This window comes from Bombus terrestris, chromosome 7, assembly GCF_910591885.1.
Source record: "Bombus terrestris chromosome 7, iyBomTerr1.2, whole genome shotgun sequence".
Lineage (NCBI taxonomy): Eukaryota > Metazoa > Arthropoda > Insecta > Hymenoptera > Apidae > Bombus > Bombus terrestris.
In genome coordinates, this window is record NC_063275.1 from 8,268,175 (window position 1) to 8,284,465 (window position 16,291).

Sequence of the window (16,291 nt, forward strand, 5' to 3'; positions counted from 1 at the left end):
GGTAGCCATGAAATTCGGCAGTTTCTTTACAAGCTTGCTTCTGGAAGTCTACATCGTCCGTTTTTATACGCAGGCCCGTTTGACCCGTCTAGTTTTAAGCATACTTAGGTCGTTTCGTTACACATTGGTTGTAGACTTCAGCTGTTTCTTTGCGAAAGAAATCTTAATCTTTGCATTTCTGCAAGTTGTTCGCTCGTCATGCGGTTCATTGGAAATATAGCTAGGCTGTGTAAATTTCTCACGCACCTAAGAGCAACATAAATTTGTCCCTTTGCAAAATTTTTTCTTCTGCTAAGGTCAATTACAGCTCTATTTAGTATATGATGTATAGTGTTACTGCCCAGCTTACGATAATTAGCGACCTTCCGTCGCCAAAAACGGGTTGCTATTGTTGAAGATATCGAAATGTACGATATTTTTGAACAGTTTCACTAAAAAATATGAAATAAAGGATCTTTTGCCAAAAAAATATTAACAACTTCGAAAAGCGTTAAAAAGTATCGAATAATTTCTATTTTATTTGTATTTTATTTAAACACATACACATGGAACATCGGTTAGACTATCTTCTCGAAGGCGGCAGAAAATTAAAAATGCTACCAATATATAGTCTATTTTATTTGTAATTATATAACATCAGTAATAGTAGCGATTGTATCTTAAGTCAGTGCTGTATATAAATGTACATTATATATTTCATTCTATTAATTTGCACACTATTAATACATTTAGCGTAATTTATATCCGCACGAATACAAGCGGCACTTCCAATTTGGCCACTATTAAAACATGTTTTCAGTGACTTCGTGTTACAACATATTGCAATTTAATGCAATTACATGTAAATTTGTTGAAAATTAAATAATATAAATAGAAAGAAGCTACTTCGAAACTACTTTATATTTTACTGAAATAAAAGAAGATTATTTTGAATGAAATTTAGAATTGAAACAAATAGGTGCTGTTTCTAGACAGAAGGCAACAGAAAAAGTGTAATTTTTAATGAAAAAATTTTTAGAGAACATAGTTGTGGTACTTAAATAATTGAATCGGAGCAACACATATGTGTGTCAGTAGTGATATTAAACTAAAATCTTGATCCTTATTGTGGAGCTAATAAATTATTATTTAAAGAATAATAAAAAATTTATTAATTCTTTGAATACTAAATATTCTGAACTTGATCATTTCCGACAAACTATGTCCGATTTCATAGGATTCTTACACTCAATATATTACATATAATATATTTTGTATACTACGTAAAATATTAATTACTTGTAAACGCATATTAAAATTGTTACTCTAATTTTTTGTTATATAAAATCATATATACATATATAAAGCAAAAGATTACGGATAAATCAAACTGCTATATATATTTTACTTTTTATAATCGTTACAGCAACATATAATAGAATATTACAACAACAAAAAATGTAAATCATTTTTAAAACCCAATGGCAATAGTGAAATTACAGCTCACAATTATAAAAATTTAAAAAAATATTTAGCTTTTTATTTACTAAGTCTCCTTATAAAAAGTTATGTGACATTACATTAACTTGTACATAAAGTTCTTATATTGTAAATTTATTATTTTCCGAAGTGCATGAGATTCTAAATACTGATTCTAGAAAGCTTAATAAATCGGTACATATATGCATATCTATCGTACATATATGAGAATATGTTTTTTTAAATTACATCAACTGTATGGAAATTAAACGAGGATGATTACCAGAGTAATATGATTTCGACGATGCTTTCCGAAGTTACTACAGTCGCTTATAATTCCAACACGCGAATGAGATGTAGAAAATTGTAATGATCTGATGATAAACATTTAAAGTACGCATCGATACAGGAGAAAACATTTATCATTCTCTGCCACATCGACTTCGACTAAAATAGAAATTTGTCTGTCAATAATGCAGAATTCTATCTCTGCAACAATCGATACTTTTGTATCTACTTTCATTTTTGTACAGATTCCACTGTGATTTTTCTTTCACACTTTCTCACGTATCTACAATCGGTAAAACTGTAATTTCTTAGAGCAAACGACTAGCGTCTCTGACCGAGAAATATTAAGCGCAGGAGCCAGGGGCACGATTGTCCTCACGGGTTGCTAGTCAGCAGGAGTTTAGTCGGTGCCGGTCCCGAAACGCGTTCACGTCTGGACATTCTACGGGACACAATATCTAAGATGGCAACAAATATGTACATTTGATAGAGCAGTCGATTCGAGGAGAAATCCGATTCTGTTCGACCGGAACAATACGGCATAATGAACGGCTGACGAAGTATAATACGCGGCATGAACGGATAGTTGAGGGACCGGTGGTTATCAGTTCATTCCTTAAAATTCCGAAACGAGTCCAGCTTTTCGGGGGTGTGATATCGCTTTCTGTTTAACCAACTTGCCATATACGGTTGTTACCTGCGCGAAATAGACGTGGTGTGTGGGAAGTTAGGCATTCCAATGGCACGCCCGTGACCAATGGTTCCACAGGATAGAGGTAAGCAATACATTCGTCACGTCGACTCCTTCGTCCTTTTTCACGCCGCTTTTCTATACAGCACGCGCCAATCACTGTCACCGATTGGTGACAAATTTTTATTGAACTGTGTTTTTTCAAGAATCCACCGATTAATTGATAGTACGATAAAATTTGCCTTTATATCGAAATTTTTGTTATTACTTGTAAGATTTAACAATGGTCAAGGAATCTATAAGAAGTCTATAATTATTAAAAGACAAAGATAACATGCTTGTCTTTTATTTAGAAATTGAATCTTGTAAGTTGAATTCGTTTATATCAAGATGTTTTGGTGCTATTGGTAACACTCCACGCTGATAAATGAATCTATGTGAAGGCTATAATTATTTTAAAGTGGAACAACATCTTTGTATTTCATGTAAAAAGTAAGCTTGATAAATCGAATTTTATAAAATGAAATTGCCTATTACGTTTGTATCAAAATATTCGTTGCCTCATATCGATAAGACTTAACAGTAATGAACAGATCTATCAGAAGTTCGTAATTATTTACAAAATATGCTTGCATTCGATTTAGAACGCGAATTTTGTAAACCGAAGTTTGTGTAAATACCTGTATTGAAATTGTTTATCGTTTTTGTATCAAAATGTTTACCCTGATGTGATTTAACAATAATGAATATATATGAAATCTGTATCTATTAAAAAAGAAACAACATGCTTGTTTGGAAAATGAATTTTGTGAAAGAATTCTACGAAAATGATTTTATATAAATGGAGTTTATGGGCAAGTCTATTTTAGAAAACTTTTCTTCACGTTCTTACTCATATATATGTATAGGTTGTTTCTTGTACCATTAATACTCCTTTCGAAATATTTGGATCCATGATTGAAATATGTTATGGAAATTATGTTATGGAAAATTTTATAGTGTTTATCGCATTTAATAAAAGGATTAGAGCTTATCGAGGGAATCGAATTGATAATAACTTTGATCCCTCTTTGACTTACTCTGTTCGTCATTAAATTCCTCGTGGACATTGATCCAAGAATTGCAGGTAATCTCATAATAAGATGAAAATTGACTGAATTAGTTCTAGACTGGATAATGTAGAAATCCTGCAATTAAAATTACAAATTCGATAACTGCTCTTATCCAGCTTATTCATTCAATTAATCACTTATAGCAAATTGGATTTTCAATTTCACCAGATAAAGATGAAATGATATTCCTAAAACTATGTATATATTTCAAATACCTTTTATTAATGTAATTTTTCCTAAATAATTTTAAAATTTTTATGAATATTAATTTCTAGTATTTAAAATTAAAATTACGAATAAATTTGAAAAATTTAGTTTATTAAATCTCGATATGGATATTAATTGTAGTGACGTTACTACATATATATGTTTAATAAACATTCATCTTAAAAAATATAGTTCTTTGATATGACATGTTCATTACCAGGTATGTAAATATGAAACCGGAATTTTTGTATAGAAAATACACGTTTGAAATGATTAAAAATATTTTATTCGAAGTATTGCCCATCGCTAGCTATACATTTTTCCCACCTGTCTGGCAATGGTGGATGCCACGCGAAAAAAGCTGTCGCTCTTTTGAGGCAAACCAGTCATCGAGGCATTTTCGTACATTTTCGTAAGAAGTGAAGTGCTGGTCAGAAAGTGCGTGTCCCATCGATGCAAATAAATAGTAATCGGACGGAGCCAAGTCTGGTGAGTAAGCCGCGTGCGAAAGTATTTCCCAACTGAACGCTTCAATCGTTTCCTTCACCGGTTTTGCTGTATCTGATGGTGCATTATCATGAAGCAAAATTACTTTGTGTTGCCTTTTTTGATATTCTGGTCGTTTTTCACGCAAAGCTTGATTCAAGTCGATCATTTGTTGTCGGTGGCGCTCAGTATTAACGGTTCTGCCAGGTTTTAACAGCTCATAATAGATCACACCCTTCTGATCCACGTTCTTCGTTCCTCACGTCAAAAAATTCCTCACTTCTGAATTTTTTAAACCACTCAATGCACTGTGATCTACCAAGAGCATTCTCACCGTAATCTTCGACAAGCATTCGATGCGATTCTTCAGCAGTTTTCTTTAAATGGTAACAGAAAATCAATGCTGTCCGCAAATCGTAGTTTCCAGGCACAAAATTCGACATGTTCAACACTATTACAAACTATTCTGTTGTATGAAACTTGTATTGTTCTGAGTCGAAAATGTTTGTGAGATGTCAACAAAGACTTTTGGCATCAATGACGCAGTTTAGTGATAACTACATTATCAACTAGGGCCATCTATATGCAAATTCCGGTTTCATACTTACAGACCTGATAAGTGCGAAACCGGATCTTACTTTGAGGTAGACTACCTGTTTTCTGGTTAAACAGATACATCCATTTTCATTTTTGAATTACAGTTCTTTTTACTTAGTTTTTATAAGCGCTTAGTGTGTTAATTGCAGTAATGAATATTTTAAATGACTTTTCCTTGGATAAATTTTATAAAGTACTAGAATATTTTCCTTTAAAATATGAAAGGAAATGTTAACTGATATGTTTAAATAAAATTTATGTAACAACGTACAATAAAAATGTCATTAACATAAATGAAGTTTGTAATTGTCAGAGAATTATTTTTTCATTATTTTTTCGCTTTTGTTTTATTTATTAATAGATTAAATTATTTATTAATAGATTAGTAAAGTATTATAATACATATTTATTATGAAATTCAGAAAATTAAAAATTATAATTAAAGTTATGACAATTATTAATAAAATAGTATAATATAAATTTAGTTATTTATATTAAGTTTGGTGAAATAATTAGCTTTCTCCGAATGGGTGCTCCGTAGATTGTTGGTTTATAAATTCTGGATCTATTTGCTTTATTTGAGTCTTTCCCTACTTGTGCAAAGTGGGATTTCCATAACATTACTTTTAGAATGTTATATTATTATTTCAAACTGATTCATTTAATTATAGTTTCCCAGGAAATCATATTATTATTTCAAAATAATTTTAGTCAATTGATTGCGTTAAACAAATTTCAAAATGCAGTATATCCTATACTTGTAACTACTTGTACTTTATAAAATTTCATAAAAACCGTCTAATCATCAACTTTCGTAGTACTATTGCGTGTAAATTTATTTATGAATCACTATATATATAACATTCATATTTTTACTGACTGATGTGATGAAAACAGCGTTCTATATTAATAAGTTATTTGGAGCATTTTCGCAGGCTTCAAAGAAAGTAATATCGTCATAATCTTTTAAATTTGCTTTTATATTTTTAGTCTCTTTTAATTTAGGAAAAATCCACAATAAAGGAGCCACTTCTGATTTCGGTAATTCTTTAATATGTTGTCAAAGTATATATACTTTACAAAGTATATATACGTACACTTTAACTGCCACGTCGAAATCACATGTTTCGCTGAGGACACCACAGTGTTTTAACACAGTGCGCCGTTAGATGCAAGATTTGTTCTGATTGTTTATTTATTGATGTTCTAATAAAAATGTTTAATTGTTCAATGGGACGCTTCTTATTTCAAAGTATATTCTATTTATCGGTTATATTCAAAATACCCTAACTGAATTTTCACTCAATTTTTGCAATTGTAAGAAGTTCAAGCAGTCACCAATGACCACAGTTAAAGTGTTAAGCAATAACACTAAAATTTTTTTAACTATAGCACTGTTTCTGCATATTAGAATTATCATATCAACCATAAGAATAACAGAAATCAAAATAAACATCAATGAAAGTAAAAAACAAATAATCAATAGTAACATAAATTGGTATGATCTCGTTAATCGTAATGGTTTTACTATCAGTAGGAGAGTTATAAAAATAATAAAATTTATCATACAAAGATTAAGAAAAGACACCAACACCAAGAGACAACAACCAAGAAAAGCGAAGAAAGAAATTACTTTGCTAAGGAATTTGCTAATGGCATTTAGAAGATATTTCATGAAATTTACTATATCTGTATGTATAGAACTAGTATACCATTAAACAATTATCTCTTTCTCCCTCATAGCAGCAAATTGCTTGAAGTAACTTTTGCAAGCTTCTGAAGTATTCAATTTTTTATCGTGAAAGAATATTTTGTATCTATTTCTCATTGAAATATATAAGATCTTTCTTTCAAATATCATCAAATATATCATATATAAATATATTAAATAAAATCGTCTGATCTGAGACATTCTAAATATTCTGAACAGTCCATTACAAAGCTACACTGGCGCTCATAAGCAGCCTTTATACATTTTAAGATAAATTAAAATGTATAAAGTAGTGAAAAAATGGCTAAAACTAATATTTATCATCTTGCTATATACTCAGCTAATAATTTTAATTATTTGTTTAAGCATTAATCAACAGTAAATTAAAATTGCGAATATAGTTTTTATTTAAATTTCTGAAATATTACTGTTCGAACTAACAATAGTCTTTTCATGGGCTTAGGAGAACCTTTTTTATCTGATCTATATTGTCTCGGAGAACATATATGTATTAGTCGGTCAAAAAGGTTATGCAGTTTTTCACATGTAAATAAAAAGCGATTTTTTTAATAAAAGGAAATATTTTTATTCAATATTGTATTGTCCATTTTGATTTATAATTTTCTCGCATTTTTCTAGCAGTGTCAAAATCACATGTTTATAAAAATCCCCATATCTTCCCCGCAAAATTGAATATTGCCACACGACCTTACTGGTCAATCTAATAATTTAGTGCTAAAATACTTTTGGAGAATATTTTATTATAAATTTTGTTGAAAAGTTATATTACAAGTTAATTTTTTGCAAATATTAATATTTTACTGCATATTTAATAATCTTTTAAATAATCTTTTACCATATCATAATAATAAAATAATGGTATAAACACATAATTTTCATCCGCAATTCTGTAATTAGATTATATCTTGTCAAAAATAAGTGTATAGATGTTCGGATACTTTTGATTGATAGTGTATCATCGAAAAAATGATTCCATTTCTACGAACGCACCTTGCAGAATATCACTTAGGCATTTTCATCCCGAAAATCTTCGACTACGATTTTCACCATATTATTTCAAAACCGAAGTTCGACATTGTTTTTGCGAGGGCACTACATAGAATCATTTCAGACGGGACACGCGTTACAAAGTTTCTTATGGGGATTTTTAAAAAATTCAAAACAGACCGTAGGTGGGACAGGAATACATATATGCATGGCGCAAATAACTACGTAACCAGACGCGATCTAGGAGAGCAGTGAATTTATGAATTCTTCTCCAACGTAATTTGCTTGTAACGTGAATAAAGACCGCAATTTACGGCAGGGAGATTGTTATCCTATTCTCTCTTGATATTATGCAGAAATTTTTGTAGCAAGGCGCTCTAAGGTTACCATAGTTTGCGCGTTGTTGCTTGGTTCATTCGAGTTTGAACAGGACTTATACATTGTCGGAGATAAATCACTTTTTTCGGAGGAAAAATCCGATGATATATGGGCAACAATAGGGCATTAATGCTTAGACTGTACGCCGCGCAAGAATTGAAAGAAAAGTGTGAAATACGAGTGGGATATTGGTTGGTTGGATTCTTGTAATTCAGTTGATGGTGTAATTTATCGGCTATTTTCATGCATTTTGTATAACTTACTTCGGAACAGTATTCGAAAATGCAAAATATTTATTGAAATTCTTATTCTAATTCTCGATATTTTATAGATCATTGCATAAATTTTGTGATCCAAGGAAAAAAATTTACTGTGTAAACTTCACAGATGTTGTATCAATTGTAAAAGATTTCTTGGCAAAAGAATATTATCGACTTCAAAATATATGTCGGGTTTGGCTATGGCTATATGTGGTTTGTTAGGTTTTGGGCGTGTAACGAAGCTTCATTCGGACTAGCCATCGTTGTTGTACAATAGAGATTATATTTACTGTTATAAATATTGATTTTTACAAAGTTTGACAAGTAACCGTGGTGATTAAACACTCAAGATGTTAGTGACAATGTTCTTGGGTTCAATAACAAATCCACGGTCAACGAGGTAACTCTTTGTTAAACGTAGAATATATTTTGAAGCACAAAGTAACGTTTGCTGCGACGCTCGGTATAATACTGCACCTAAAGACGATGTGCAAACTCTCCAAAGTGATCGCAAAAATAAAAGACTGATGGGAATTTTCCTCTTCTTACGATCGCGTTTGTTCGTTGCATATTGGTCGGGGATATCAACAAAATTTCAGCCGACGTTGCTAGGCAGACCTGCATAGAGCTGACATTGCTCCTGCCCGGAGTATGATTGTTAATACAACGTGTGTCCCACAATATTGGCACTTCTCTGTTAGGTAAAAACGTTCATTCCGTGGCCGTGACTACGTTCGGCGACCAGTTGTGTCACCTCGAACACAAGCCCACCGTCACAAATCTCGGGCAAACATAATAGGATTGAATCATAACAACTATTTCGAAGTTTTATCATTTAAGTACAGCTATAATAAATAGTCTAGACTAACATATTGGGGATCTTCCCAAAAATTCCAAAAGAAAGGCCCCGATGTCTCCTCATCTCCGACATATACAGGGTGGTTGGTAACTGGTGGTACAAGCGGAAAGGGGGTGATTCTACGCGAAAAAAGAAGTCGAAAATATAGAGTAAAAATTTTTCGTTTGAGGCTTTGTTTTCGAGAAAATCGACTTTGAATTTTCGCTTGGTACGCGTGCTCTTTATCATGTCTCGTTATAACGGATCTCACTGTAGATCTTTTTCGAAGTCGGTATAAAAATGATAGATCTCTGTCTCTAATAGTTCTACACCAAAGTAATGAAGGTGATGAATAAAAAGTTAAACATCTAAAAAGGAAACATTAGATAAGAGATCTTATAACATTAACAATACCATTCACTATACATGTGTGATATATCAAACTAATTTAGCTAAATTATAAAGGTTCTATCTTTAAGAAATCAAATTCTTTAAATATACATGTAAACTATTATTGTTTTAATTATGTCACAATAAATCAATCAAAAAAATATTATGACCTTTAACATGCCAAAGATACACTTTACCATTTTTATTGATATTATAGTATTTACATACAGCTGATAATTATTGAATAATTATTAATCCATGAGAACTTTTACAAATTACTTCCTATTTGTTTCGAAATTAACAAAATAGATATATTTAGGAGAAAGGACAAAAGATCAATTCAAATGACTAAAGATTAGTTATTAATTTTCATTAGAACGACTTGTGATTTTTTGTTTCATGCCACAGTAACAGTGTATTAAATGAAAAATTGTGCAATTTTCCAAGCTGTAATTCATATCGTAAAATTGTTATCTATGAATTTCTGTAATGTAATAAGTGTTCGATATATAACGTATGCGGGACGCGATATTAGCTATTGAGAAAAATGAGAAGGCATTGAATATCGTGCTCCAGGGAAGCCATTCTTCTTTTTTCGCCATTCGCTAGATTACCGGATATACTATGTCCTCATTTTTAGAAGTATGCATAAAAGACTATTATTATTTCTCTTTTCTGATAGAAAGGATCCGTTCGAGAATATATTCACCGTATTTGATTCCAGAGTTCTTTTTTTATAAACAAACGATCTTTTATTTTCTAACTATTGTTTGAAGTCATTTCTGCATTTATCATCTTACACGAATAAAATAATCTGAAATTAATCTAATAAATCCAATTTAATGTAATATACACAAGTGGCATCTGTTATTTGCCTCTACAGGTCATCCTATTCCAAGCATTAATTCAGATCATAATATTAAAATTTATATTGATTCTCTTAGTACCTTTTTTGTCCCCATAAATCTAACTCTAACCTAACCCGAAAATACAGATATAGCAACTAAGTTTTGTGTCCACGAAATTAAGAGAAAATATGACGTATTTACGCAAAAATCCGCAAATAATGTATGATAGTTTAGGATTTTTCTGAATTCCATAACATGGGAATACCAAGCAACGAAAAAACCGATATCCTGGTTAAAACAACAACTATAGAACAAATTGATAACTATATTTGTATTTCATTTACTGATTTTCGTGAACCATTTAAGTACAAATGTAATTTGAGTACGAAGAAGTGTATAAAAACTCAGGGGTACATAACGGGCAAGGAATAAATCCAAGATTATTTCGGAGACGATAATAAGCTATGGTTCGCAAATATGGTAAACTCTCACGAGAGTTTGGCGTCACAATTAATTGACGCAAGTCAGATCATTACAATTCTTTTGCGTTTCATTCGTACGTTGGAATTATAAGTGATATAAAATGCAGTTGCAACTTCGGAAAGTAGGATTTAAACTATAATCTGGCAATATCTCCTGTTTGATTCCTATAGAGCTGATCTAATAAAGGATTTAAGAAAATATAAACTGTGCTCGTTACCGAACATGAAGCTTTTACTTTATGAATCAGATATTAAAGCGCGTTCTCGTGTATACTTTTTTCTTAAAAAATGTAATTTCTAAATTTAAATTTTCTGTATAGTTAGTGTCTAAAATCTCATGTATCGGGAAATGGTAAACTGTAAGAACTGTATGTAAAACCTAATGTAACTGTATAAAACGAAGTACGAAGATAGAAAGATGCAGCACGATAATGTGCACACACAACGAAATCTATTACATGGTAAATTTATGAAGGAAATAAACATATACAGTTATTCACATTAATATCCGGACACAGCACTATCTCTGTATTTGCTATTGTATATGACAAGAGATGATTTAAATACCGCCTTGTTTATTCTACGAAAATATGAACCATTTACTGTAGCTTGAAAATACATTTTATTCTCGCGTCACACTACTGTTCTATCAATTCTTAAAAACAGTTCGAACTATGAAATTCGCTATTTTATTATTTTGAAATTTTGCTATTGTATATGATAAGAGATGATTTAAATACCGCCTTGTTTATTCTACGAAAATATGAACCATTTATTGTAGCTTGAAAATACATTTTATTCTCACGTCACACTACTATTCTATCAATTCTTAAAAACAGTTCGAGCTGTGAAATAGATTTAATTTGTATAATTAATGCCAGAAGAAATTAACAGAATGTACAACAGATACATCAGATACAACACTTTCCCATCGACAAACAAGTTTTTGAATGTCTCTTTTATGTAGAGATAATCAGCAGATTTTGATTAGCAAAACAACAGTTCAATCTTCATATTAGTGGCAAATAAATCGCAAATGTTTATGCAAATTCGTATTTTTATTAACATAACTAGAAAAAATAGAATCTAAATGAAAATTTAACTCTAAATATTATAACGAGTACATCAAGTATTTTATATACTTGAACTTTTTAATATTATATGTAATCTGTTCTGTAATCTGTATGTAATTATATGTTATGTTATCTGTAATCATTTTTGTATATTTTAATGTCCCATAAATGCATAAAAATCCGTGGTCTACCGATAAATATCTACTAATTCTTTTGATGAAAACTTTTATCTTACAGTAATTTAGTACATTTTACTATAAAAAATTTCTAGAATCATTTCTTAAAATTTGTTTGCAAAATGAGAGTTTTATGAGAGTTTTCTTTTCAACAAATATTCATTTGCGTCCTTCTAAGACGTCTTCGATATTCTTCTGTTAGAGATAGTGTGTAGAATTTTTATTCGATCTTTTGAAAAATTCATAAATTATTTTTACGCTTCGCCGTACGAAACGTAATACCGTTCCCCTTTTTATACGCGAAACTCTACAATTTACATTAATTTCCGAGTTTTCCAAGAATAGAGCGCAACCTCTTGAAAAAACATGACTCTACTTTGAATTCATTCTATCGAGCTTCTAAGGGAATTAGTAACGTTGTTACTGATGAATGAAAATTACTTCAATAACAAAGGAGAGGAGAAAGCTTTGTATTTTGTTAAACGAAAAAACCTTGTTTTCTAGGAAAAGTTCAATTACTTCTGTACTACCGTTTCAAGATGCAAATGTAAACAAATGAATATTTTATGATTTGTTGTTGTTTCGCAAAATGAAATTTCTCAAAAAGGAACAAGTAACGACTATTAAGCACCATTTTCTGTACAACAATTTGAAAGAAATATATAAAATATATTCATATACAGGATGAGGCAATAACTTTAATCACCTTGAGTGTTCGTTTCTTTTAGAGATATGGAAAATATTTGTCTATAGAAGTTGTATGGCACATAGGGGACTATAATATTGCAATAGTAATTTTTTTTATAGGTGGAAGACTTTAAGGAGCATTTCTGTAAATTGCATGTTTGTACTTTGCTATTTCCGTGAGAGTAGAGAATGTTTAGACGATTTACAATTTACAGAACGACTCTAATAGAAGATCATTCGACAATAAATAAAAGATGTTCGACAAACTGCCTGCTTGCATTAATACAACTCTCAAATTGTCGGATTGTCCAAACCTTGCACTTGTTATCATTTCCGCATAGATTATTTCTAATATTTATTATATGTTTAAAATGGCTATTCATGGTGTATACTAATTTTTAAAAAAATATATGTTTGCAGTAAATATCTTGCAATTTTTATATAATGTACAGGATGTAAAGAAAGTAAGTGTAAAGAGAATTGTGTAGATTCTACATCTTCGGATTGGTGGATATTTGTAAAAAAAATTTTGTGCAAAACCAACCTTGACATTAAAATTCAAGATTAAATATGTTTATTGTAACGTATTTAATTCATCACGAAGAACAAAAATCTTAAAGGAACCAGGATGGTAAATAACCCTTCTCTCGGAAAAAGAATAATAAACTTTTAATAGTTCTTAAACGAGTTTTATTTAAAATATGTCTATATCTATATATTTATATTTATTTTTAATAAAGGAAATGACATATTTAATAAAAGAAACAATTGATGAAGCAGCAGGAACTTACAGATATATCAGAATACAGTAATAATGGAAGACTTACGTGTATAAAAATGATTTTCAACTAAGTTAACAATTAACATTAAACATTAGACAAGCCTCAGCATTCCTAAAGAAGAACAGATTAATTGTCGTCCTTGCTCGTGCATGTTTCCTAATGAGCTTACATATTAGATCATCTAAAAAGTTTCTTTCATTTTATAAGGAAATAATGGATGCACAACATTTTCCGTTTTATACTATTTTATCGAATTACGTATGATCCATTTTGTTCTGTCAAAATAAAGATCACGACATTCGACAGATTAGGTTTCATGCTTGTATAAAGATGCGTTGTTGTAAAAGACGTGTCTATAAAAGAAAGACACTTTTCGGACAATCTAATAGAATAGGTCGTCGACAGCGCAGCGAATACGAGAGGAAACTTATAACTTTCTAAAATTCGCCGCATTCATGCACTTCAAATACCTATATTGTCACTCCACAAGATTTTTGTTATTGGATACTACTTAATTTACAATTATGCTTTCCGGACAGCAGTAACATACTCAACCAACAGAAATTGCAATCAAATGGCATGAACCATGTGTCTACATTGATTAATGTTAGACATCCGTTGCATAAATAAAACATCGAATTGAATGGTTTTTATTGACTGAAGTAAGTTTAAATAGCGAGAAAAAAGGACAAAAAATGCAATGAAGAAGGGAACAAAGAAAGGGGGAAATGTAACACATAATGACAAGTTTATTAACCTGTATCAACAGTGGTACTTTTCTTGCACCTGACTACAAAATGTAAGCACATTGTCAATGAAGCCAGTTGAAGAATTATTAAAACTTTAACATTCTTTTTTCGGGAGGAGGAGTCACGACCCGTAGTTCCTTTGAGACCTTTGCTCTTCGTGGTGAGCAGAATAAATTACAATAAAAAATGTGTTAGCCTTGAAAATCATGTTCAAAGTCAATTTTGCACGAACTTTTTTTTACAAATTTCCGTCAGCCCGCAACTTTAAAAAATAAATTTAAAAAATTACAGAAAAGCAACTTTCTAAATTATTCTACGTTACATACTATAAAAATCATTTTTTGCAGAAAATTAATTTTTGCTACTTCCTTTAAATATTTAGAAAAATATCCATTATTGAAGTACATAAAAGTTACACTCTTGATTTGTTTCACGTAATTCCGTGAATTTATCATCTATTTCTAAAATCATTATATTAAGATGCTCTTTTAGACATCAAATAATAAAATGAATTAATTTTTTTACAAATAATAAATAACTATTATGCAGACAAAATATTGGATTGAAATAAATTTAATCGGATAACAATTTTAGATAAATATTTGTTGGAAACAATTCGAATGGTCACAATTCTGTTTCCGATATCTTCAATTTATTCCGCAAGGAGCACTGCGTGTGTATGCGGATGTTCGAAAACTGAAAAACCGATCAATTCCAACCATTAGATAATGGACGTCCACTGCTCATTAAAGCTTTTCCAGGCACCGCGATACGTCCGTCACACCGTGCCGTGAAAAAAGCTTTCCCGATCCGCTTCTTCGCTGGGGCTGCGTCAGCTAGGTAAAGCCCGGGTGGAACGAGCGCAAAGGGCTCTTGGTATAGATCGCCTCGTTAAAGAGAGTTTGGAACACGAATGCAATCACGGCACTGACTGGGAAAAAATCCTTCTCGATCCAGCTAGGAATTTTCGTGTGTGTACGCGCGTGCCTCTCTATTGAGAAAGGCACATAAACGTGTGGAACGTGAGAATGCCGACCGTTGATCTGGTTAGGTCGTCACCATCGAGAATTTCACAATTTCCGAACGAATCCAATAATTTCCTCGTTTCAGAGGAGCGGGTTCGTTCACATACAGAGTATTGGTTACGTCGGAGAACTCGATCAACTTAACGATGATAAAATGGATTTAAATTGTACCTCATTCGCATGCACGCAAGATGCGAGAATATACTGTGCACCATGAAGGAAATAGCTGACGGAAAGAATATTTTCGATAATGCGTTTCGGGGTTGATTATGAGAAAATATTTGAGGAGATTTGATGGTTAGATGTAATGATGGAAAAAAAGAAAATGTGATTTGGAGTTTGTCCTTTTTCGTTTGTATTTGAGCTTTATTAAAGAATTCAAATTTTGTTCGAGATGTTACGATTTATATTTATAAATTTATACTTAAGGTATATCCTTGATTTAATGAAATTTAAATGAGAGTTGAATTAGTTTATTGATTTTAAAAGTGTATTAAGTACTCAAATAATTTAATGAATAACCTAATTAGTAATGGAATTATTTAACTAACAAAAGATATTGGAATTAATTAATAATATTACTTTAGCTAGTTTTAATATAAAACATTATTTAAAAAAAGTAATTAAAACATAATGAGAAAGTACTATGTAAAGCTAAATAATCAATAAGTGTATTACATAATATCAATAATATTATTATACACAGGACATTTCCTTCAATCTTAATATTTCATTTAACTTTCCAATTTTATAAAACTTACAACCAAAGATAAAAATAAAATTGCTTTAATATTTAGCATTTGTTTTAAATACTTCTATACTGTCGAGATCAGTGCTTTTGCAAAGTCTTTTACGTTTCTTCATTATGTTATTATACGTACAAATTATCTAATAATAAATGACAATAAATGTAATGATATAAAATGACAGAGCTTAGTCTTTTGGAGTGAATAACTTATTGGATTATTTTACGATAAAAATTATGTTACTGGTTTTCATTGAAATTACGAATTCTCAGTAGTTTCAGGATAAATTTATTTTACTA

The 16,291-nt window shown here is 30.7% G+C and overlaps 1 protein-coding gene across 2 annotated transcripts in view; it reads left to right on the forward strand.

Moving 5' to 3' along the window:
• Nucleotides 1-2,133: 2,133 nt before the first annotated feature.
• Nucleotides 2,134-16,291, forward strand: part of LOC100643711 — a 334,572-nt gene continuing 320,414 nt past the window's right edge. For both annotated transcript variants that reach the window (XM_020866669.2, XM_048407187.1), the window contains exon 1: nucleotides 2,134-2,522. The gene's annotated coding sequence lies outside the window, so the exon portion shown is untranslated. The remainder of the gene's footprint in view (nucleotides 2,523-16,291) is intronic.